At 44.8% G+C, this 23,809-nt stretch overlaps 1 pseudogene across 1 annotated transcript in view; it reads right to left on the bottom strand.

Moving 5' to 3' along the window:
- The window catches only part of LOC311139293 (dynein axonemal heavy chain 11-like), a 77,711-nt pseudogene extending 56,252 nt beyond the window's left edge, over positions 1-21,459 (bottom strand). Inside the window, exons 1-18 of the transcript in view lie at positions 21,302-21,459; positions 19,926-20,068; positions 19,856-19,859; positions 19,337-19,559; positions 18,394-18,517; positions 18,081-18,167; positions 17,660-17,820; positions 11,676-11,750; positions 9,251-9,421; positions 8,612-8,703; positions 8,236-8,477; positions 7,968-8,066; positions 6,367-6,479; positions 3,529-3,657; positions 3,171-3,317; positions 2,339-2,538; positions 1,865-1,986; positions 785-924 (exon numbers count right to left, since the gene is read on the bottom strand). The product of the transcript in view is annotated as a dynein axonemal heavy chain 11-like (transcript). The remainder of the gene's footprint in view (positions 1-784; positions 925-1,864; positions 1,987-2,338; positions 2,539-3,170; positions 3,318-3,528; positions 3,658-6,366; positions 6,480-7,967; positions 8,067-8,235; positions 8,478-8,611; positions 8,704-9,250; positions 9,422-11,675; positions 11,751-17,659; positions 17,821-18,080; positions 18,168-18,393; positions 18,518-19,336; positions 19,560-19,855; positions 19,860-19,925; positions 20,069-21,301) is intronic.
- Positions 21,460-23,809: the final 2,350 nt, after the last annotated feature.

Raw genomic sequence — 23,809 nt, 5'->3', positions numbered from 1 at the left:
AGGAAGATTGGAGAAGATAGCACTGGACAGGACACTAGTCTATCTGCTGTTTCTGTAGTGAGGCAGCTTGATGTACCAGTACACCACCTGGACAGGACACTAGTCTATCTCCTGTTTCTGTAGTGAGGCAGCTTGATGTACCAGTACACCCCCTGGACAGGACACTAGTCTATCTCCTGTTTCTGTAGTGAGGCAGCTTGATGTACCAGTACACCACCTGGACAGGACACTAGTCTATCTCCTGTTTCTGTAGTGAGGCAGCTTGATGTACCAGTACACCCCCTGGACAGGACACTAGTCTATCTCCTGTTTCTGTAGTGAGGCAGCTTGATGTACCAGTACACCACCTGGACAGGACACTAGTCTATCTCCTGTTTCTGTAGTGAGGCAGCTTGATGTACCAGTACACCCCCTGGACAGGACACTAGTCTATCTCCTGTTTCTGTAGTGAGGCAGCTTGATGTACCAGTACACCACCTGGACAGGACACTAGTCTATCTCCTGTTTCTGTAGTGAGGCAGCTTGATGTACCAGTACACCACCTGGACAGGACACTAGTCTATCTCCTGTTTCTGTAGTGAGGCAGCTTGATGTACCAGTACACCCCCTAGAAAGGACACTAGTCTAGCGCAGGGCCTTACCCCCAATCTATCTCCTTAATGCTGAGTGCCAAGCAGAGACGCATCAGGTCCCATTTTTGCAGTCTTTGGTTTGACCCGTAAGGGGATCGAACAGCAAGGTGATGTGTGTGTGTGTGCATATAATGCAGTGGTAGTCTAGTTACCTGTTTGGAGAGCAGCTCCTTGCAGAGTGTGTACATGGTAATACACTTCTTGGCCAGTAGCTTGGCACGGAGGAAGCCTTCAGCCACCAGCGTGATCTCACAGATCAGTGCAATGTCAGGCACCACCATGGCACGTGGTCCTAGGAGAGGATAATATGGTGAGAGAATGGAGCTAGCTGTACCTGAAGACAGAGTAATATGGTGAGAGAATGGAGCTAGCTGTACCTGAAGACAGAGTAATATGGTGAGAGAATGGAGCTAGCTGTACCTGAAGACAGAGTAATATGGTGAGAGAATGGAGCTAGCTGTACCTGAAGACAGCGTAATATGGTGAGAGAATGGAGCTAGCTGTACCTGAAGACAGAGTAATATGGTGAGAGAATGGAGCTAGCTGTACCTGAAGAGAGAGTAATATGGTGAGAGAATGGAGCTAGCTGTACCTGAAGACAGAGTAATATGGTGAGAGAATGGAGCTAGCTGTACCTGAAGACAGAGTAATATGGTGAGAAAATGGAGCTAGCTGTACCTGAAGAGAGAGTAATATGATGAGAGAATGGAGCTAGCTGTACCTGAAGACAGAGTAATATGGTGAGAGAATGGAGCTAGCTGTACCTGAAGACAGAGTAATATGGTGAGAGAATGGAGCTAGCTGTACCTGAAGACAGAGTAATATGGTGAGAGAATGGAGCTAGCTGTACCTGAAGACAGAGTAATATGGTGAGAGAATGGAGCTAGCTGTACCTGAAGAGAGAGTAATATGATGAGAGAATGGAGCTAGCTGTACCTGAAGACAGAGTAATATGATGAGAGAATGGAGCTAGCTGTACCTGAAGACAGAGTAATATGGTGAGAAAATGGAGCTAGCTGTACCTGAAGAGAGAGTAATATGATGAGAGAATGGAGCTAGCTGTACCTGAAGACAGAGTAATATGGTGAGAGAATGGAGCTAGCTGTACCTGAAGAGAGAGTAATATGATGAGAGAATGGAGCTAGCTGTACCTGAAGACAGAGTAATATGATGAGAGAATGGAGCTAGCTGTACCTGCAGACAGAGTAATATGATGAGAGAATGGAGCTAGCTGTACCTGAAGAGAGCCTTGAGGTTCTCAGGTAGCTCTGTCCTGCCTGCGTAGCCTGGGTTCATGATGATGAAGATCCCTACTGATGACTTTAACACAATCTCCTCTTCCAGGAACAAGAACCTGGTGCAAGGTTGAGGGATTGTCAGTTGTGTCTGATGATAACTTATATATAACATGTTGTTCCAGTTGTGATCTGAATCAGAAAACTGTATTGCCATGCAACAGTAGTTGTTGTATGGAATTTCTCTTGGTGTTGTACACAGAACGTTAAGAAACATCCACATCAACAATCAATCCAGATTTGTAATGTTGTGTGCAAATCAAGGAACCAGGGTCATGTTCAACAGGGTAAACTGTATCAAAACGTTTTGCAACAGAAAAATGAAAAATCTGTCTTCTTATTGGACAAGTTTAGCTAGTACATTGCCATTTAAATACATATTCTCCTTACTGAATACGACCCTGTGTTCACATTATAAAAACGGTCCCCACCTCTTCCTCTTGGCAGTCTGAATTGGTTTTGACCTGCACAGCCACCACTGACAGGACCTCCACAGAGATACGGTTGAATTAATCAAAGCAGCCCCAGTCAGGCTCCAGTCAGGGCCAGGTCCTTATAGATGTTCCCTATAGACTGGACATGACAGGGGATGACATCATTATAAACACCACCTGGGTGTTATACAACACGCACAATGAACTATTGAAGTGCAGAGGGAGAAATAATGTACATCAATGAATATGAAAATGCAATATTGTGGTGTTGGTGACTGGTGCTATTACAACTGAAAAACAAGTTAAGTCAACAACAACAAAAAAGTCTAACAAATGTGGCCATGTTCTAACCTTCTAGTTCTTCTGTTCAGAGCAGTTGAAGACGTATAAACCATGACGCCCAGGGCCCGGCCCAGATCCTTGGTGGTCTCAGTCTTCCCAGTGCCCGGCCCAGATCCTTGGTGGTCTCAGTCTTCCCAGGGCCCGGCCCAGATCCTTGGTGGTCTCAGTCTTCCCAGGGCCCGGCCCAGGTCCTTGGTGGTCTCAGTCTTCCCAGGGCCCGGCCCAGGTCCTTGGTGGTCTCAGTCTTCCCAGGGCCCGGCCCAGGTCCTTGGTGGTCTCAGTCTTCCCAGGGCCCGGCCCAGGTCCTTGGTGGTCTCAGTCTTCCCAGGGCCCGGCCCAGGTCCTTGGTGGTCTCAGTCTTCCCAGGGCCCGGCCCAGGTCCTTGGTGGTCTCAGTCTTCCCAGGGCCCGGCCCAGGTCCTTGGTGGTCTCAGTCTTCCCAGGGCCCGGCCCAGGTCCTTGGTGGTCTCAGTCTTCCCAGGGCCCGGCCCAGGTCCTTGGTGGTCTCAGTCTTCCCAGTGCCAGCAGGGCCTGCCGGGGCCCCACTCTTAGTCAGGTGGAGAGACTGGGTCAGAGGGATGTAGCACCTACACATGGCCACAACAACAACAACAACTACATCACACACTGAGAACAACAAAGTCGTCATTTATCACAGCTCTCTATCCCTGACTACTGAATAATGATATTCTTTAGGACAGAAAATAAAAGTACAGTGAGATAATATTTAGTATCCTAATCAGCTTTTATTTTGTATTTTAATCAGCACTGATAGCAACACAGTTGTTAACATGAAATAAACCTAATGACAAGATGATGACCAGACGAGGGGTGTTCCCCAGGTATTCGTAGGAGCAGAGGAACTGAGGACCACAGATGTTTGCCAGCCTCTCTGCTGCTCGTCCCAGCGATGCCTCAGCTGAGACAGCCAGTAGAAAGCCTGCCCGTTGGTCACCTGTAAAAACATTATCCAGAGGCAGGTGGAAGGGGGAGAAAGTAAGGAACCTGTCTGTCGGCCCTGCATTAAAGACCAAAATTCGTTAAAGAAAATTGTGATGAATAAAAAAGTATACCAGTTTAATTTAAGGACCAAAAAATTGACAGCTGTGCCATATAGATTGCATAATACACTGCTCAAAAAAATTAAGGGAACACTTAAACAACACAATGTAACTCCAAGTCAATCACACTTCTGTGAAATCAAACTGTCCACTTAGGAAGCAACACTGATTGACAATAAATTTCACATGCTGTTGTGCAAATGGAATAGACAACAGGTGGAAATTATAGGCAATTAGCAAGACACCCCCAATAAAGGACTGGTTTTGCAGGTGGTGACCACAGACCACTTCTCAGTTCCTATGCTTCCTGGCTGATGTTTTGGTCACTTTTGAATGCTGGCGGTGCTTTCACTCTAGTGGTAGCATGAGACTGTGTCTACAACCCACACAAGTGGCTCAGGTAGTGCAGCTCATCCAGGATGGCACATCAATGCGAGCTGTGGCAAGAAGGTTTGCTGTGTCTGTCAGCGTAGTGTCCAGAGCATGGAGGCGCTACCAGGAGACAGGCCAGTACATCAGGAGACGTGGAGGAGGCCGTAGGAGGGCAACAACCCAGCAGCAGGACTGCTACCTCCGCCTTTGCAAGATGACCTCCAGCAGGCCACAAATGTGCATGTGTCTGCTCAAACGGTCAGAAACAGACTCCATGAGGGTGGTATGAGGGCCCGACGTCCACAGGTGGGGGTTGTGCTTACAGCCCAACACCGTGCAGGACGTTTGGCATTTGCCAGAGAACACCAAGATTGGCAAATTCGCCACTGGCGCCATGTGCTCTTCACAGATGAAAGCAGGTTCACACTGAGCACGTGACAGACGTGACAGAGTCTGGAGACGCCGTGGAGAACGTTCTGCTGCCTGCAACATCCTCCAGCATGACTGGTTTGGCGGTGGGTCAGTCAAGGTGTGGGGTGGCATTTCTTTGGGGGGCCGCACAGCCCTCCATGTGCTCGACAGAGGTAGCCTGACTGCCATTAGGTACCGAGATGAGATCCTCAGACCCCTTGTGAGACCATATGCTGGTGCGGTTGGCCCTGGGTTCCTCCTAATGCAAGACAATGCTAGACCTCATGTGGCTGGAGTGTGTCAGCAGTTCCTGCAAGAGGAAGGCATTGATGCTATGGACTGGCCCGCCCGTTCCCCAGACCTGAATCCAATTGAGCACATCTGTGACATCATGTCTCGCTCCATCCACCAACGCCACGTTGCGCCACAGACTGTCCAGGAGTTGGCGGATGCTTTAGTCCAGGTCTGGGAGGAGATCCCTCAGGAGACCATCCGCCACCTCATCAGGAGCATGCCCAGGCGTTGTAGGGAGGTCATACAGGCATGTGGAGGCCACACACACTACTGAGCCTCATTTTGACTTGTTTTAAGGACATTACATCAAAGTTGGATCAGCCTGTAGTGTGGTTTTCCACTTTAATTTTGAGGGTGACTCCAAATCCAGACCTCCATGGGTTGATAAATTTGATTTCCATTGATCATTTTTTGTGTGATTTTGTTGTCAGCACATTCAACTATGTAAAGAAAAAAGTATTTAATAAGATTATTTCATTCATTCAGATCTAGGATGTGTTATTTTAGTGTTCCCTAAAATAAATAAAAATTGAGCAGTGTAGTTGGGAAGAGATTTTCGATGTACCGATTCCATGGCACACGGTTTATGAATTGATACACAAAACGACGCTGGATTCAAAACTTAGAGTTTTCCAATTTAAATTATTATACAAAATTCTTGCAATCAATAGAATATATATATATATACAGTATGGGGGATACAACCATCTCAGCTCTGCAGATTTTGAATCATTTATTTTGGTACTGTCCATATCTAGCTTGTTTTTGGTCGAAGGTTCAAGAATTGAAGAATTGCAACATTTACCTGGAGCTAACTCTGCAAATAGTACTGCTGGGTGATTTGAAAAGTTACAGTCAATTGATCAATAATATAATAATACTCCTAGCAAAAAGGTTTATCTTTAATTTACAATCTGTAGAAACTATGAGAATAGAAAGGTTCAGAACTTTTGCGAAACAGCACAGTTGAAAAATATATGGCAAATAGAAATCAAAAATGGATGGTCTTCAGAGATAAATGGGAGGGGTTGAGGGTAGCTGAAGGATGGGACTAAAAACAAACAAAAGATGACTATTGTAAAATATACTGTGTCCGTAAAATGTATATAGTATGTATAAGCTGGAAATAGAAGCCTAAGTGTTGTTGTCCATTAGTTTACTCCAATTAGGGGAGGGGTGGTAGGGTTAGGGGAACACAATAAAGGAAAATATATAAAAAAATAAAATAAAACCACACCAGACAGAGCACTAAACATGGATAGATGTTTAGATTTACAGGTATATTCACGAAGGCTCTCAGAGTAGGAGTGATGATCTAGGATCCCCCCTGTCCAATGCACTCTTACTCATTATGAACTGAAAGGCTAAACTGATCCTAGATTAGCACTCCTACTCTTAGATCCTTTATTAATGCGGGGCGTTGAGTGGCGACAGGTATGATGGTACTTAGTCACGCTTTATGAATACATGCCCAGATGTCTACAGTGAGAAGTCGAGTCAGAAGTGAAAGAGGACGTATCATGAACCTTCTGAGTGATGAGCTTGGACACTACGTCTCTGACGTGGACGTCTATGGTGCAGATGGTCATGATCTTCTGTCTCCCAACAGCATGGTGATCAACGAGTTGAGCTGAGAAACCTGCACCAGAACAAGCCTGAGTGACGAACATACAGTACAGCTTACTTTGGGCCGGTTTCCTGGACACTGAATAAGACGAGTCCTGGACTAAAAAGCTATTTCAACATTATTTTTAGTCCATGACATGGCTTGATCTCTGTCTGGGAAACCAGCCATTTGTGTATAATACAGGAGAGGCCAACCCTCCGGCTAGAGAGCTTCTGGATATGCAGGTTTTGCTCCAACCAAGTTGTACCACAGCTGATAGTACTAATAGAATCAGATGGGCTGCATAAGCACTGGGAAAGCCTGCAGAATGGTAGCTCTTCGGGAGGAGGGAGGGACACCCCTGGTCTAATATGTACCTACAGTAATTATGTCACCTTATGTTCCAGGTTTAACTAGCTCTGTAGGCTACTGTAGTCATTTGGTAATGGCTTTAATAGGAACTAAAGAATCCCGTCCTCATCAGGGAGTACACCGCTTTCACAAAGGAATGTCATTTTACCTCTGGAGTAGAATACCGCTAAAATACACCTCATTCATCAAAGTGTTTGACTTGAAGGGTGAGTGAGTCTCTCTGTGTGTGTGTGTGTGTGTGTGTGTGTGTGTGTGTGTGTGTGTGTGTGTGTGTGTGTGTGTGTATGTGTGTGTGTGTAATGTACTGTATGCATGCATGCATCTATGTGTCTATAGACAGTGTATGTGAAGAGGGACAGCAGCTTGCATTTATCACCAGTCTAGCATGACAGGAGATCTAATCAGCAGTGGGTCTGTAGGTTGAAGGGGAGCAGGGGTTGCATCCCAAATGGCACCCTATCCCCTTAGACCAGAGCCTTATGGAAGCACTGGTAAAAAGTAGTGCACTATACAGGAAATAGGATGCCATTTGGGACGCAGGCAGGGAGATAATTCAAACAGCCCAAGGACGTGCTAACCTTAACTATGTACTGCTGATGACAGTGACAACACTGATAATAGAGCAACTCTCTGTGAGCCTCCCTCCGCCTGCCAACGCGGCTCTACAGACACATCGTCTGAGTCCCAAATGGCACCCTATTCCCTATATACACACTAGTGCACTACTTTTGACCAGAGCCATATGAGGCCCTATAGTCATAGTGAATAGGGTGTCATTTGGGGCTCAGACATCGACAGCTCAGCAGCTCTCTATGAAGGGAGATAATAAATCAGGTGTCCATGTTTCTGACTGACAGCTACATTCAACACCTCCACCTGTCCCTCTCCCTGTCCCCACCTCCATTACAGGTGCATAGACTGATGGAGTATAGAATACCTCTGGGAGGTAATAATGGAATGGAAAGGTATGATAACTACTGGGTCTGTGTCTCCTAGCGGAGGAAGATCGAGGCCTACACTTTCACCATTTCAAATTTGACAGCCATGGTTAATGCACCTGTACAGTCTTTGTTGTGCTCTAACAAAAATGTTTTGTGTTGACAATATTGGATCTTAATCAAAAGGATCCTGCATGGAGCCACAAGTCACCTGTTTCTTGTTGAGCGCTGACTTAAACCCTCCTCCAGCCTCTGAAACACCATCCACACGTTGTCCACCAGATCTGAGAGCCAGTGCAGGCTACTTGGGCTGAATTGAGGGCAGAGAATGTCAGTTATCCTTGTGTAAATATTGCACAACTATTTCTCATGATCAAAGCAAAGGAAAATAAGAATATTGTGGTACCTGTTTGGGATGGCTGCCCTTGGAGAGGATCTCCAGTAAGTCTGTTAATGAGACAAAGTAGTAAACCCCAGGCTCTTGGTCTCCAGGTACTCAACGCCAGGAAACACCAGTCTCTTGGTCTCCAGGTACTCAGCGCCAGGAAACACCAGTCTCTTGGTCTCCAGGTACTCAGCGCCAGGAAACACCAGTCTCTTGGTCTCCAGGTACTCAGCGCCAGGAAACACCAGTCTCTTGGTCTCCAGGTACTCAGCGCCAGGAAACACCAGTCTCTTGGTCTCCAGGTACTCAGCTAGTGCTTTCTCACACAGAGCCAGTCTGGAACAGAGAACAAGTACATCCTACAGGGAACTCTTCAGACTAATCTTTAAACTCGATTTAATGGATAGAGTACAGTATGTCAAACTCCTACGAAAAACATTTATATCTTCAAAGTGATTGGCCAGGTGAACCTTTTCTGTAGATCCTCTAGTTTCTCAAACAGATGGGGTTGGTTGGTGGCCTCAATGATGTTCTTTGTTTTGGCGCTGTCCAACATCAACTCCTGCACAGAGTATAATATACTGTAGGGTACTGTAATTTATTAAATACACAGAGTATTGTATACTGTAGGGTACTGTAGTTTATTAAATACACAGAGTACTGTATACTGTAGGGTACTGTAATTTATTAAATGCACAGAGTATTGTATACTGTAGGGTACTGTAGTTTATTAAATACACAGAGTATTGTATACTGTAGGGTACTGTAGTTTATTAAATACACAGAGTATTGTATACTGTAGGGTACTGTAGTTTATTAAATACACAGAGTACTGTATACTGTAGGGTACTACAGTTTATTGTGATAGTCATATTTCATCAAAGACCACTGAATTCAATCTCTATATATTTAGAGGGAGTAGGGTTGCAAGATTTCAGTAACTTTCAGTAACGTTCTTCCAGAAATCCTGGTTGGAAGATTCCTGGAATCAGGAGGGAATAAGGAGGGATCCGGAACACTCCAACCAGGATTTCCGGTAAACTTGGGAATTTTGGGAAAGTTACCGGAATTGTGCAACCCTAATACAGTGGAAGTAACTAAGGGAGGACCGGGAAGTCTGTGTCAATGTCCTGGAACCTGAGTGCGTCGTGGGGCAGATGGTGGCTAACGTCCTCTGACCCAATGAAGATGCTCTCCAGGTGGGCCCAGGTCCTCTGGACCTCCAGCCAGACCAGCAGCACAGAGTCAGCCACCGTCAGCCGGCCCTGCAGACCTGACACCTGCACACGTGCTTACTCTGGGAAATCTCTTAGGAACAAGACAAGGCCGTGGAGATGGTTTGGGGGTAAGTATACCAGGATTGAAAAGCATAGAGAAAAATTGGAATTAGAATTTCCATTTACTTCCTGAATTGACATGGATGACAGGACCTTAATGGTTTGAGACAAAGTTAAGTGGCATGACAATAACCGACACAAGCCTTCAAAAAATATATTTTAGGTTGTCTCTTGTACAATTTCATGTGGAATGTTTTTAGGTATTATAACAAAGAGAAGAGGTATTATAACAAAGAGAAGAGGTATTATAACACAGAGAAGAGGTATTATAACAAAGAGAATAGGTATTATAACAAAGAGAAGAGGTATTATAACAAAGAGAAGAGGTATTATAACAAAGTGAAGAGGTATTATAACAAAGAGAAGAGGTATTATAACACAGAGAAGAGGTATTATAACAAAGAGAAGAGGCATTATAACAAAGTGAAGAGGTATTATAACAAAGAGAAGAGGTATTATAACACAGAGAAGAGGTATTATGACAAAGAGAAGAGGTATTATAACAAAGAGAAGAGGTATTATAACAAAGAGAAGAGGTATTATAACAAAGAGAAGAGGTATTATAACAAAGAGAAGAGGCATTATAACAAAGAGAATAGGTATTGTAACAAAGAGAAGAGGTATTATAACAAAGTGAAGAGGTATTATAACAAAGAGAAGAGGTATTATAACAAAGAGAATAGGTATTATAACAAAGAGAAGAGGTATTATAACAAAGAGAAGAGGTATTATGACAAAGAGAAGAGGTATTATAACAAAGAGAAGAGGCATTATAACACAGAGAAGAGGTATTATAACAAAGAGAAGAGGTATTATAACAAAGAGAAGAGGTATTATAACACAGAGAAGAGGTATTATAACAAAGAGAAGAGGCATTATAACAAAGAGAATAGGTATTGTAACAAAGAGAAGAGGTATTATAACAAAGTGAAGAGGTATTATAACAAAGAGAAGAGGCATTATAACAAAGAGAATAGGTATTATAACAAAGAGAAGAGGTATTTTAACAAAGAGAAGAGGTTTTATAACAAAGAGAAGAGGTATTATAACAAAGAGAAGAGGTATTAAAACAAAGAGAAGAGGTATTATAACAAAGTGAAGAGGTATTATAACAAAGAGAAGAGGTATTATAACAAAGAGAAGAGGTATTATAACACAGAGAAGAGGTATTATAACAAAGAGAAGAGGTATTATAACAAAGAGAAGAGGTATTATAACACAGAGAAGAGGTATTATAACAAAGAGAAGAGGTATTATAACAAAGAGAAGAGGTATTATAACAAAGAGAAGAGGTATTATAACAAAGTGAAGAGGTATTATAACAAAGAGAAGAGGTATTATAACAAAGAGAAGAGGTATTATAACAAAGAGAAGAGGTATTAAAACAAAGAGAAGAGGTATTATAACAAAGTGAAGAGGTATTATAACAAAGAGAAGAGGTATTATAACAAAGAGAAGAGGTATTATAACAAAGAGAAGAGGTATTATAACACAGAGAAGAGGTATTATAACAAGGTAAAGAGGCCCGTGTGTGGGACGTGTATCGTGGGTTAGATCTCTATGTGAAGAACCTGTTGACGTCACTGAGGGCTGTCAGCGAGCTGCAGAACCAGGCCATACGGGAACGCCGCTGGGTTCAACTCATCACCAAGGTGACGGAGGGAACTAGCACAGATCTGACAAGAGATTCAATGAATAGGGATGCGTCCCAAATGGCACCCTCTTTCCAATCGCTTTATAGTGCACTCCTTTTGACCAGGATCCATAGGGGTCTGGTCAAAAGTAGTACACTATAAATGGAATAGGGTGCCATTTGGGACGCAGTTTAGATCCATGCATCCCAATAGATCAATCCATTCAGGTATGAAAAAAAATAATGTATGCACTCACTAACTGTAAGTCGCTCTGGATAAGAGCGTCTGCTAAATGACTAAAATGTAACATGCCGTAAAAATGATGGCTGGATGAATGACATTTCTATGGGTAATTTCTTATTTTTCTGGGGTGCTTTGTCGTTGAGCATTTTCCCTGTTGAGCATGTCCAGGTAGTGGTGTGGGTCTTTTAAATGTTTAACATTTTGGTCCTTTAACAGATGCTCTTGTCACATAGGGCATAACGACAGAATATACTGCAGAAGAGATGGGGAGGGTGATGGTGTGTGTGTGGAAGCGTTAGCTAGGTAGAAGATGACGTCACCTTGACAAACCTCCTGAGCTCTGCGTCCACGTTTATCTCCCTCCACTTGGCCATTGTCCAGTCCTCCACACTGCACTGCATAGATAAATATACACAAGTGAATGAATGGGGATGAGGAGCCTTAATGGGACCATTTTGAAGGTACCAGGGACACACTGGTGTTATCCTAAAGAGTCAGGAGAGGGCTTCCACAGCTCTGGGGTTAGATTATGGTGTTATCCTAAAGAGTCAGGAGAGGGCTTCCACAGCTCTAGGGTTAGATTATGGTGTTATCCTAAAGAGTCAGGAGAGGGCTTCCACAGCTTTGGGGTTAGATTATGGTGTTATCCTAAAGAGTCAGGAGAGGGCTTCCACAGCTCTGGTGTTAGATTATGGTGTTATCTTAAAGAGTCAGGAGAGGGCTTCCACAGCTCTGGGGTTAGATTATGGTGTTATCCTAAAGAGTCAGGAGAGGGCTTCCACAGCTCTGGGGTTAGATTATGGTGTTATCCTAAAGAGTCAGGAGAGGGCTTCCGCAGCTTTGGGGTTAGATTATGGTGTTATCCTAAAGAGTCAGGAGAGGGCTTCCACAGCTTTGGGGTTAGATTATGGTGTTATCCTAAAGAGTCAGGAGAGGGCTTCCACAGCTCTGGGGTTAGATTATGGTGTTATCCTAAAGAGTCAAGAGAGGGCATCCACGGTAGTTCTGGGGTTAGATTATGGTGTTAAAGAGTAGGGAGAGGGCTTCCACAGCTCTGGGGTTAGATTATGGTGTTATCCCAAAGAGTCAGGAGAGGGCTTCCACAGCTCTGGGGTTAGATTATGGTGTTATCCTAAAGAGTCAGGAGAGGGCTTCCACAGCTCTGGGGTTAGATTATGGTGTTATCCTAAAGAGTCAGGAGAGGGCTTCCACGGTAGTTCTGGGGTTAGATTATGGTGTTATCCTAAAGAGTCAGGAGAGGGCTTCCACAGCTCTGGGGTTAGATTGTGGTGTTATCCTAAAGAGTCAGGAGAGGGCTTCCACAGCTCTGGGGTTAGATTATGGTGTTATCCTAAAGAGTCAGGAGAGGGCTTCCACAGCTCTGGGGTTAGATGATAGTGTTATCATCGTGGTTGTCGGGAGAGGTTGTCGGGAGAGGTTGTGTTTTCTCTAGCAGGAGGTAAGCTTGGCTTCTTATATGGTGTTGAGTAAAGCTTAAACCATGTATTTAGATTGTAGGTAGGTATTGTAGTTAGGTATTATAGGTAGTTTACTTAGGTAGTTATTGTAGGTTATTCTAGGTTATTGTAGGTAATTATTGTAGGTAAGTATTGTATTCGGCGGACCCCGGCGAAGCACGAGGCTAGCTAACCCACTACTTGGACCAACAAAGCTAGCTAGCTAGCGGGTAGCTACTGGTAACTTTTAGCAACTGTGGTTAGTTGTTTCCAATGTTATTTCACGCTTAAGAGTACCTGTGATTGAGCCAGCTAGCTGCCTACCATTCAGCTGTTTTTCTAACCTCATTATCCGAGGCATTAACGTTAGGTGGTTGGTAGCTGCTGTACTTAATTACAGCTACTGATTGCAGTCTGCCACCCAGACAGCTGGCGTCGGGTAAGTTTGGCTTTATACATAGCTTGGGCTTTGTCGAGTAAGGCTTAAACTATGTATTTAGATTGTAGTTAGGTATTATAGGTAGGCATCGTGGGCTGTATATTATTAGGTATTATAGGTAGGCATCGTGGGCTGTTGTGGGTAGTTGTTGTATGTAGTTATTGTAGGTTACTTTTGTATTCGGCGGTGCCGGGTGTAGCACGAAGCTAGCTAGCTAACTCACCTCCTGGACTAGCTGTCGAGTAGCTATTAGCAACGGTAGCAACTAAATACAATATCCTTTTAGCCAGCTACATTCGTTCGCAGCGACGCCGTTTTTCAAACAAAGTCAACACAGTAGCCATTGCTAGCTAGCCAACACTACCAGCTAGCTGTACTGTAGTAGCTAAATACAATATCTTTGTGCTAGCTAGCCAACGTTTAATTATTGCTGCGTTATGAAAGAACTAGACACGGACACGAATTATCTGTTTAGTGTGTTAACACACTATTGGTAGTTTGTTGTAACCAAGTATTGGTGCTAAACTGTGTGTTATTGGATGCTAGCATGCTAGTTAGCTATGGCGTCATAGTTAGCTAGCTGAATAAAGTAAGTTGAGTCTATTCCTTGAAACATTGAACCGCTGTAGTTTACAACAATTCTAATTTCTAAAGTGGAAGTTGGGAGAGTTTTATTCGGGTGGTTCAGTGAAACAATTATAGTTTCTGAGGTGGAAGTTGGGAGAGTTATATTTTTTTGGTGAGGGAGGCCCTGCTCTCTCCTTTCCCAGATGTTTAGTTCATTTCATTCCGATCTCCTCTGCATTATTGTAGCCATCTGCTACAGCCTGTCAACTATGCCTCTGCCTATCCCTGTTCTCTCCTCTCCGCACAGGCTACACAAACGCCTCACACCGCGTGGCTGCTGCCTCTCTAACCTGGTGGTCCCTGCACGCACCACACACCTGGAGTTCCAGGTCTCAGGCAGCCTCTGGAACTGCCGTTCTGCTGCCAACAAGGCTGACTTCATCCCAGCCTATGCTACCCTCCAGTCCCTCGACTTCCTGGCGCTGACGGAAACATGGATTACCACTGAAAACACTGCTACTCCTACTGCTCTCTCCTCGTCTGACCATGTGTTCTCGCATACCCCGAGAGCATCTGGTCAGAGGGGTGGTGGCACAGGAATCCTCATCTCTCCCAAGTGGTCATTCTCAATTTTTCCCCTAACCCATCTGTCTATCTCCTCATTTGAATTCCACGCTGTCACAGTCACTAGCCCATTTAAGCTTAATATCCTTGTCATCTATCCAGGTTCCCTTGGAGAGTTCATCAATGAGCTTGACGCCTTGATAAGTTCCTTTCCTGAGGATGGCTCTCCCTTCACAGTTTTGGGGGATTTCAACCTCCCTACGTCTACATTTGACTCATTTCTCTCTGCCTCCTTCTTTCCACTCCTCTCCTCTTTTGACCTCACCCTCTCACCGTCCCCCCCTACTCACAAGGCAGGCAATACGCTTGAATTCATCTTTACTAGATGTTGCTCTTCTACTAATCTCACTGCAACTCCCCTCCATGTCTCCGACCACTACTTTGTATCCTTTTCTCTCTCGCTCTCCTCCAACACTACTCACTCTGCCCCTACACAGATGGTAACGCGCCGCCGCAACCTTCGCTCTCTCTCTCCCACTACTCTCTCCTCTTCCATCCTATCATCTCTTCCCTCTGCTCAATCCTTCTCCCTCCAATCTCCTGATTCTGCCTCCTCAACCCTCCTCTCCTCCCTTTCTGCATCCTTTGACTCCCTGTGTCCCCTATCCTCCCGGCCGGCTCGGTCCTCCCCTCCAGCTCCGTGGCTTGATGACTCATTGCGAGCTCACAGAACAGAGCTCCGGGCAGCTGAGCGGAAATGGAAGAAAACTAAACTCCCTGCCGACCTGGCATCTTTTCACTCCCTCCTCTCTACATTTTCTTCATCTGTTTCTGCTGCTAAGGCCACTTTCTACCACTCTAAATTCCAAGCATCTGCCTCTAACCCTAGGAAGCTCTTTGCCACATTCTCCTCACTGCTGAATCCTCCCCCCCACCCCCCCGCCCCCCCTCCTCCCTCTCTGTGGATGACTTCGTCTACCACTTTGAAAAGAAGGTTGACGACATCCGATCCTCGTTTGTTATGTCTAATGACACTGCTGGTCCTGCTCACACTGCCCTACCCTATGCTTTGACTTCTTTCTCCCCTCTCTCTCCAGATAAAATCTTGCGACTAGTGACTGCAGGCCGCCCAACAACCTGCCCGCTTGACCCCATCCCCTCCTCTCTTCTCCAGACCATCTCCAGTGACCTTCTCCCCTACCTCACCTCGCTGATCAACTCATCCTTGACCGCTGGCTATGTCCCTTCCGTCTTCAAGAGAGCGAGAGTTGCTCCCCTTCTCAAAAAACCAACACTCGATCCCACTGATGTCAACAACTACAGACCAGTATCCCTTCTTTCTTTTCTTTCCAAAACTATTGAGCGTGCCGTCTTTAGCCAACTCTCTTGCTATCTCTCTCAGAATGACCTTCTTGATCCAAACCAGTCAGGTTTCAGGACTGGTCATTCAACTGAGACTGCTCTTCTCTGTGTCACGGAGGCTCTCCGCACTGCTAAAGCTAACTCTCTCTCCTCTGCTCTTGTCCTTCTAGACCTGTCTGCTGCCTTTGATACTGTGAACCATCAGATCCTCCTCTCCACCCTCTCCGAGCTGGGCATCTCCGGCGCGGCTCACTCCTGGATTGCGTCCTACCTGACCGGTCGCTCCTACCAAGTGGCGTGGCGAGAAGCTGTCTCCGCACCACGTGCTCTCACCACTGGTGTCCCCCAGGGCTCAGTTCTAGGCCCTCTCCTTTTCTCCCTATACACCAAGTCACTTGGCTCTGTCATATCCTCACACGGCCTCTCCTATCATTGCTACGCTGACGATACACAACTAATCTTCTCCTTTCCCCCTTCTGATAACCAGGTGGCGAATCGCATCTCTGCATGTCTGGCAGACATATCAGTCTGGATGACGGATCACCACCTCAAGCTGAACCCTGGCAAGACGGAGCTGCTCTTCCTCCCGGGGAAGGACTGCCCGTTCCATGATCTCGCCATCACGGTTGACAACTCCGTTGTGTCCTCCTCCCAGAGTGCAAAGAGCCTTGGCGTGACCCTGGACAACACCCTGTCGTTCTCCGCTAACATCAAGGCGGTGACCCGATCCTGCAGGTTCATGCTCTACAACATTCAGAGAGTACGACCCTGCCTTACACAGGAAGCAGCACAGGTCCTAATCCAGGCACTTGTCATCTCCCGTCTGGATTACTGCAACTCACTGTTGGCTGGGCTCCCTGCCTGTGCCATTAAACCCCTACAACTCATCCAGAATGCCGCAGCCCGTCTGGTGTTCAACCTTCCCAAGTTCTCTCACGTCACCCCCCTCCTCCGCACACTCCACTGGCTTCCAGTTGAAGCTCGCATCCGTTACAAGACCATGGTGCTTGCCTATGGAGCAGTGAGGGGAACGGCACCTCCGTACCTTCAGGCTCTGATCAGTCCCTACACCCAAACGAGGGCATTGCGTTCATCCACCTCTGGCCTGCTGGCTCCCCTTCCTCTGCGGAAGCATAGTTCCCGCTCAGCCCAGTCAAAACTGTTCGCTGCTCTGGCACCCCAATGGTGGAACAAGCTCCCTCACGACGCCAGGACAGCGGAGTCACTCACCACCTTCCGGAGACATTTGAAACCCCACCTCTTTAAGGAATACCTGGGATAGGATAAAGTAATCCTTCTACCCCCCCCCCCCCAAAAAAAAATTAAATAAATAAAAATAAAAAAAAAATTGTAAAGTGGTTATCCCACTGGCTATAGGGTGAATGCACCAATTTGTAAGTCGCTCTGGATAAGAGCGTCTGCTAAATGACGTAAATGTAAATGTAACGTAAATGTTATCCTAAAGAGTCAGGAGAGGGCTTCCACAGCTCTGGGGTTAGATTGTGCAGAAACACTTAGAATTATTTCCAGTCTTTTTACAGATAGCGGTGATATTTTGGTAACTCTTTACTTCAAGCTGACATGCTTATATCTTGTAATAAAGCATTCTACTTTAAAGAGTTACCAAAGGTTTTTTCAGAGGTAGCTAGTATATCAGTGTGGCTGGTTACCTGAAAGTATAGGACAATGTCCCAGAGCTGGTTACCTGAACATATAGGACAATGTCCCAGAGCTGGTTACCTGAACGTATAGGACAATGTCCCAGAGCTGGTTACCTGAACGTATAGGACAATGTCCCAGAGCTGGTTACCTGAACGTATAGGACAATGTCCCAGAGCTGGTTACCTGAACGTATAGGACAATGTCCCAGAGCTGGTTACCTGAACGTATAGGACAATGTCCCAGAGCTGGTTACCTGAACGTATAGGACTATGTCTCATAGAGTTGTTTAAGGACAGTGATCTCGGTCTGACAGAGTCTGAGCTCCCTGTAGTCTAAGACGGTCACTTCAAACAGGTTAGTGGACTCCTGCAGCTCCACAATCTCTCTCTCCAGGGTGACAATCTCTCTGTGAGACTACAACATACAACGAGAAAATTATAAATGCTCTGTACATTCAGTAAAATCAACCATCTACTGTTTTTATGAGAGGTCCGTCACTCATACATTTAATATATTTTTGTCAAATCAATTAAATAGGTATTTTAACTCAAGACTTGACACTTAAATGTCATTATAACTGAAAAATATAATGCTAGATGAATATAATGCTAGATGAATATAATGCTATGAATATAATGCTAGATGAATATAAAGCTAGATATTGGACCACCTACTTTCTCCAGACTGGTGTAAGGCTTCACAGCATTGTAACTGAAGGGAGCCTCTGTTCTGAACTTCTCTCTGAACTTGTTCTGGTTCATCTGTAGAGTGTTAGACAAGGGATACCTTTTATAACGTAGAACAGGATAACGTAAATGGTCCATGGAGCAGGTGATCAGCTGTGGGTTAAAGGAAGTGATAAGTGAAAAAACTTTGTGTTGGTCCCAAACTGGCAACCTCTTCCCTAGTACCCTATGGGCCCAGTTCAAAAGTAGTGCACTATAAAGGGAATTGGGTGCCATTTGGGACTCAGCCTCTTCCTCACACCTCAAAAGCTGTGCATCGTCTTTGTGTAACAGCCACCTCTGCGTTTTATATTTTGTAACGGTGCCACCTCATGCCTCACTGATGAAGCCAGCTTCTTGGCTCCGCTCCACTTCTCTGGGAGTTCCTATACAATGGCAGAAGAAGACAGGATGTCCAGTTGCAGCTACAACATAGGGAATAGGGTGCCATTTGGGACGTAGTCCAGGTCCTCACCTCCAGTTGGGAGTAGACCAGGTCCTCACCTCCAGTTGGGACGTAGTCCAGGTCCTCACCTCCAGTTGGGACGTAGTCCAGGTCCTCACCTCCAGTTGGGAGTAGTCCAGGTCCTCACCTCCAGTTGGGAGTAGTCCATGTCCTCACCTCCAGTTGGGAGTAGTCCATGTCCTCACCTCCAGTTGGGAGTAGTCCAGGTCCTCACCTCCAGTTGGGAGTAGTCCAGGTCCTCACCTCCAGTTGGGACGTAGTCCAGGTCCTCACCTCCAGTTGGGAGTAGTCCAGGTCCTCACCTCCAGTTGGGAGTAGTCCAGGTCCTCACCTCCAGTTGGGAGTAGACCAGGTCCTCACCTCCAGTTGGGATGTAGTCCAGGTCCTCACCTCCAGTTGGGAGTAGACCAGGTCCTCACCTCCAGTTGGGAGTAGACCAGGTCCTTACCTCCAGTTGGGAGTAGACCAGGTCCTCACCTCCAGTTGGGAGTAGTCCAGGTCCTCACCTCCAGTTGGGAGTAGTCCAGGTCCTCACCTCCAGTTGGGAGTAGACCAGGTCCTCACCTCCAGTTGGGAGTAGACCAGGTCCTCACCTCCAGTTGGGATGTAGTCCAGGTCCTCACCTCCAGTTGGGAGTAGACCAGGTCCTCACCTCCAGTTGGGAGTAGACCAGGTCCTCACCTCCAGTTGGGAGTAGTCCAGGTCCTCACCTCCAGTTGGGAGTAGTCCAGGTCCTCACCTCCAGTTGGGAGTAGACCAGCTCTGGGATGGTCTCTCCATATCTCTCCAGCAGGATGACGGTGTCTTTGAGAGGGTCAAACAGCCTGTCTGTGACCACCTGTCTGTACCTGACCACCAGCAGGTGTCCCATCACTTCCACTAAGCCACCATGGTCCTCCTCAGACACAGCCTGCCTCAGCCCCTCATCTGTGGCCCGCAGAAACTGCTCCAGCTCGTCCAGACTGGGAGGGAATGGGAAGCATGGATGTAATGTTTAAACAGTTGATAGTGCTGACTAAATTAGAGGTCAAGTCTTGTGAGATAGCCTCTGAAGTGTGTGCAATGTTTTCTCCTGATCATAGCTCCACCAATAAACAATGTTTTCTCCTGATCATAGCTCCACCAATAAACAATGTTTTTTCCTGATCATAGCTCCACCAATAAACAATGTTTTATCCTGATCAGAGCTCCACCAATAAACAATGTAGGTTTTTTGGTTTGCTGTTACGATGTAAATTATTCTGCTGCTGAACCCAACCCCCCTGACAACACACACATTTGGGAGGAGCACACATTTAATTCTGCTAGAAAAATAAAAAGACATTCACCTGTCAGTGATGTCATAAGATGTTCCTTGAACATCCAGGTCCACTTCTTAATGATGTTCAGAGGACTGATCTTGAATGACTTGATATCTACTCTGAACCATCCCCTAAACATTTTGAAGTCCTCCAGCTTCATAGTAATCAATCTGGAAAATCAAGCAGAAACTGAATTAGAAATCACCTACTTTACTGACAAATTAGAGTTTTGGAGACTTTTAAAATGTCTCTACTAGGGCTGCAAAATTCTGGGTAGATTTCCCCAAATTCCCTGGTTTTCCAGAAATCCCTGTTGGAACATTCCTGGAATAAACAGGAAATTAGGGAATCCTCCAAAAAGGATTACTGAAAAAACAGGGAATTTTTAATAAAGTTACTGGAATTTTGCAACCCTAGTCTCTCTAGAGCTTTACGATGTCCTAAAGTGTAGTCAAACTTTCAAATTGTGAGACTGCTTGCGAAGTGGATACATACAGTATATCCACAAACTTGTCTCACCTGCTCCTTGAACTTGTCAATTGTAGGTGGATTCTCTGGAAACACTACATCTCCGCCAAGTCTAAGGGTAGAGCTAGAAAATTCAAGCCCCTTGGGTGCTGCCATAGAGTTACATTAGAAGTGCACATCCAAGAAGGCTCAAGGTCATTGGCCACAGATAAAATGACGTCAAATCACATTAAATCTACAGTAGCTTTGATTGGACTGATCATGTCAACATCATACTTTCAAAATCTTAGCTAGCAGACATCATCATGAATCAAGTCGACAATCTACTGGCAAATCCTTTTTAATCCTTGTCATATGAAGAGAAATAATGAATAGAAATTATAGATAAAACGTATCTGTGCTCATCGGCCATTGGACATAAACATTACACAACAAGTTGGAAATCGCAAATTCAACAATGAGTCGTTTGGAAGGAATCAGTGGCTAACTGCAAGCATTGCAAAGCAATCATTAGCCTGCTATTCAGTGGAGTGGCTGTGTGGTCCCAAGACTAAGATTAAAGGGGCTCTTTTCCTAGTTTAAAATGATAAACATTCAACATTGGCATGCTGTCAATTAAGCATGATTTGTGCCTCGCTCAAAACAACTGTTAACTCGGAACTTCAAAATCTGACTTTAATGAGTTAAAGACAACTGGGAACTCGGGAAAAACGAGCTACGACTGGGAAAATACGTTTTGAACTTTAATCCAACTCGGAATTGAAAATTCGGAACTAGGGCCTCTTTCTGGAGCTACGACCTTAAGATCACTGATGTCATCATGATACCTTTTTTATTTTTCATTGTAAATTACAATTAGTTCTTAACTGACTTGCCTAGTTAAATAAAGGTCAAATTAAAAATTAAAATTACACACTAAAATCGCCACTGCTTACAGTTGAAGGAAACCATGAAGCAGCTCAGAACTGGGTCCTGGGTTCAGAACCTTCAGAAGCAGCTCAGCACTGGGCCCTGGGTTCAGACCCTTCAGAAGCAGCTCAGCAGAATCCTCCTTCAAAATCTTCTGGATCAGATGGGTCCAGCTGATCACCATAGGCTCAATGGCATGGACCACTGTCTGTTCATGGCTATCATGCCTGATTCATAAGATAAATGCCCTAAAATCACTCAAAGACATTGAACCTTGTTCCTCATGTTCTCTGAATGGCCTGCCACATCTTGTGACATCACATCTGACGGTTCTTGTCATTGGACAGTAGTGGCACACACACCGTGACAAAATAGATTAGGGAAAGTAGGCCTTCTCTATCTGTTCACGTTTTTGGTCTTCGGGATAAACACGCAAACAAAAAATATCCACGACTACATCTTAATACGATGACTATGTGTGGATATTTTGTCACCTTGACCAAATAGAGAAGGCAAAATCTCGATTGATGTTTATTGGTCTTTGGTATAAACAAGCAGCGAGAAATATTTCATTAAATCTATCAATATAGGTCTAACCTTATTTCAAGCTAGTTGTTTAATTATTTAACTTAATTCAGGTCAGAATTATTTAGTGGACCGTCTGACTGACTAATACGGATTGGTGACTAGGTCAAAAGAAACACTTGATTACCTGTTCAACAGTGAATGACAGCTGTGGAAGAAAAGGCTGGGAGACCAAGCCAAAAAGTAAGTTTCCTGCAGGTTTCAGCAATGATGGACACAGTTCTCTTCTTGAGAACATAACATTCTTTGTTTTAAGGAGCAGGTGAGGCCTAAAGATTGATTTACAAAGGCCGTAGCCATGACAATGTTCTACTGTATAAAAAGAGTCAAGGAAAACTATAATTTACAATGTCACCTTGCCCATAGACCCAAAACAATAATGTGTTTACAACACCAATAACACATTAAAGTACTAAAGTTACTAAGTAACGTGCCCGGCCTTACCTCAGTAGTAGCAGTCGCGGGCACCAGTCGATAGTATAGTAAAAACATCACATTTCCTTGCTTTTCGAAGAAGCCTTTCAGAACTGTCTGGTTATCCTCGACTGCAACACACTTCTTCTCCCAGGTTTCCTGCCTCACTTCCAAAATCCGACAAACTTTTTTCCCTATAAACATTACTCTGTCATCCTCCCGAAAGGGGGGAACATTCTCCTCGTCAGACATGTTGTTTCCTGACAACTCCTTGCCACTAAATTTTAAACTTTTGTCACTATATAGCTTTACTTCAAGTATGTAACAGTTTCTCACTACTTGACGAACTAATCATGATTGATGTAAGAGGTATGCATGCTCCCCTGCTCAAGATTTTTCTTTGCAGTACACTGTTAGGGTGCGGTGCTGCGTCTCGTTTCCTTGCCGACGACCATACAGATGATCAAACTCCTGCCCGTGCATCTTCAAAGAGGAAATCACTCCTGGAAAAACAAATCTTCCCAAATTGCTCAGTAGTTATAGGTCTTTTCAAACCATATTTTATAAGAATTACTAGTTGACTATAGAAAGAGCATGGCAAACGTAGGTAGTGGAATAATCTAAATTGCAATCCAGGGTAAGTGTGTTGAATAAATTAACCTGCATTGATGTAGAATTGTGTTTGGACAATATTCAACATCCAGATCACACTGTTAAATGCAATACAATTGTATTGAACTGATGATCCAGACTGTAGGCCTAGGTGTTGTCCTTTGGGACTATGGGGCCCAGGGGGTGATCATCTGCATTTTAGGGGTTTGTGTGTACAGTGTTGTCCAATGTCCATGGCAACAGACAGTCCTGTGACAGGGGCTGAACTCACCCCAGGCTTTTAAAGCCCTAACACTGGTCAGGGTAGATAAGGAGAGGAACAGAAAAGTGTAATTTCAGAGTTCCGAATAGCACGTGACCGTGGCAATGCTAGACATGCACGTGGTGAGTCCATCCATATAGAATTGTGCTGTAATGTATAAATGTAATATATTTAGATAAGGTTAGCAGCCCATAAGCCTATGAATTTCAGAGTTATATTGATGATTAATAAGGTTAATATGACCATATTGATTATCAATTTCCACAACACAAAGACAAATGTACCGAAGACCCTTCATCCCTCATAAAGCGATTATGAATCATGCAAACATGAAAATATGTTTTTGCCATTATTTTCAAATTCAGCACTCTCACTTATAAAGAGTCCTATAGGAATGTGGGAACTTGTCTCCTTGAATTCTTGAGATGTGGTCAATAATGCAATTACCTGCAAATAATGACAGCTATTTTGTAACATTTGCCTACAGTTCCTTACTATCAACATTACTACTGCCAGATTACAGCAACCTGACCTATTTTGTGCTTCCTTTCTTGCATTGGCTACACCAGGGGAAGGCAACCCTGGTCCTGGAGTGCTGCAGGCACTTCATGTGTTTGATTTAACCAACCTGGAAGACCAGGTGTGTTGAATTTAGGCAATC

This window comes from Coregonus lavaretus (genome assembly GCF_964263955.1).
Source record: "Coregonus lavaretus genome assembly, chromosome: 13".
NCBI classification, from domain to species: Eukaryota; Metazoa; Chordata; class Actinopteri; order Salmoniformes; family Salmonidae; genus Coregonus; species Coregonus lavaretus.
This window is presented reverse-complemented; position numbering and strand designations above follow the sequence as displayed.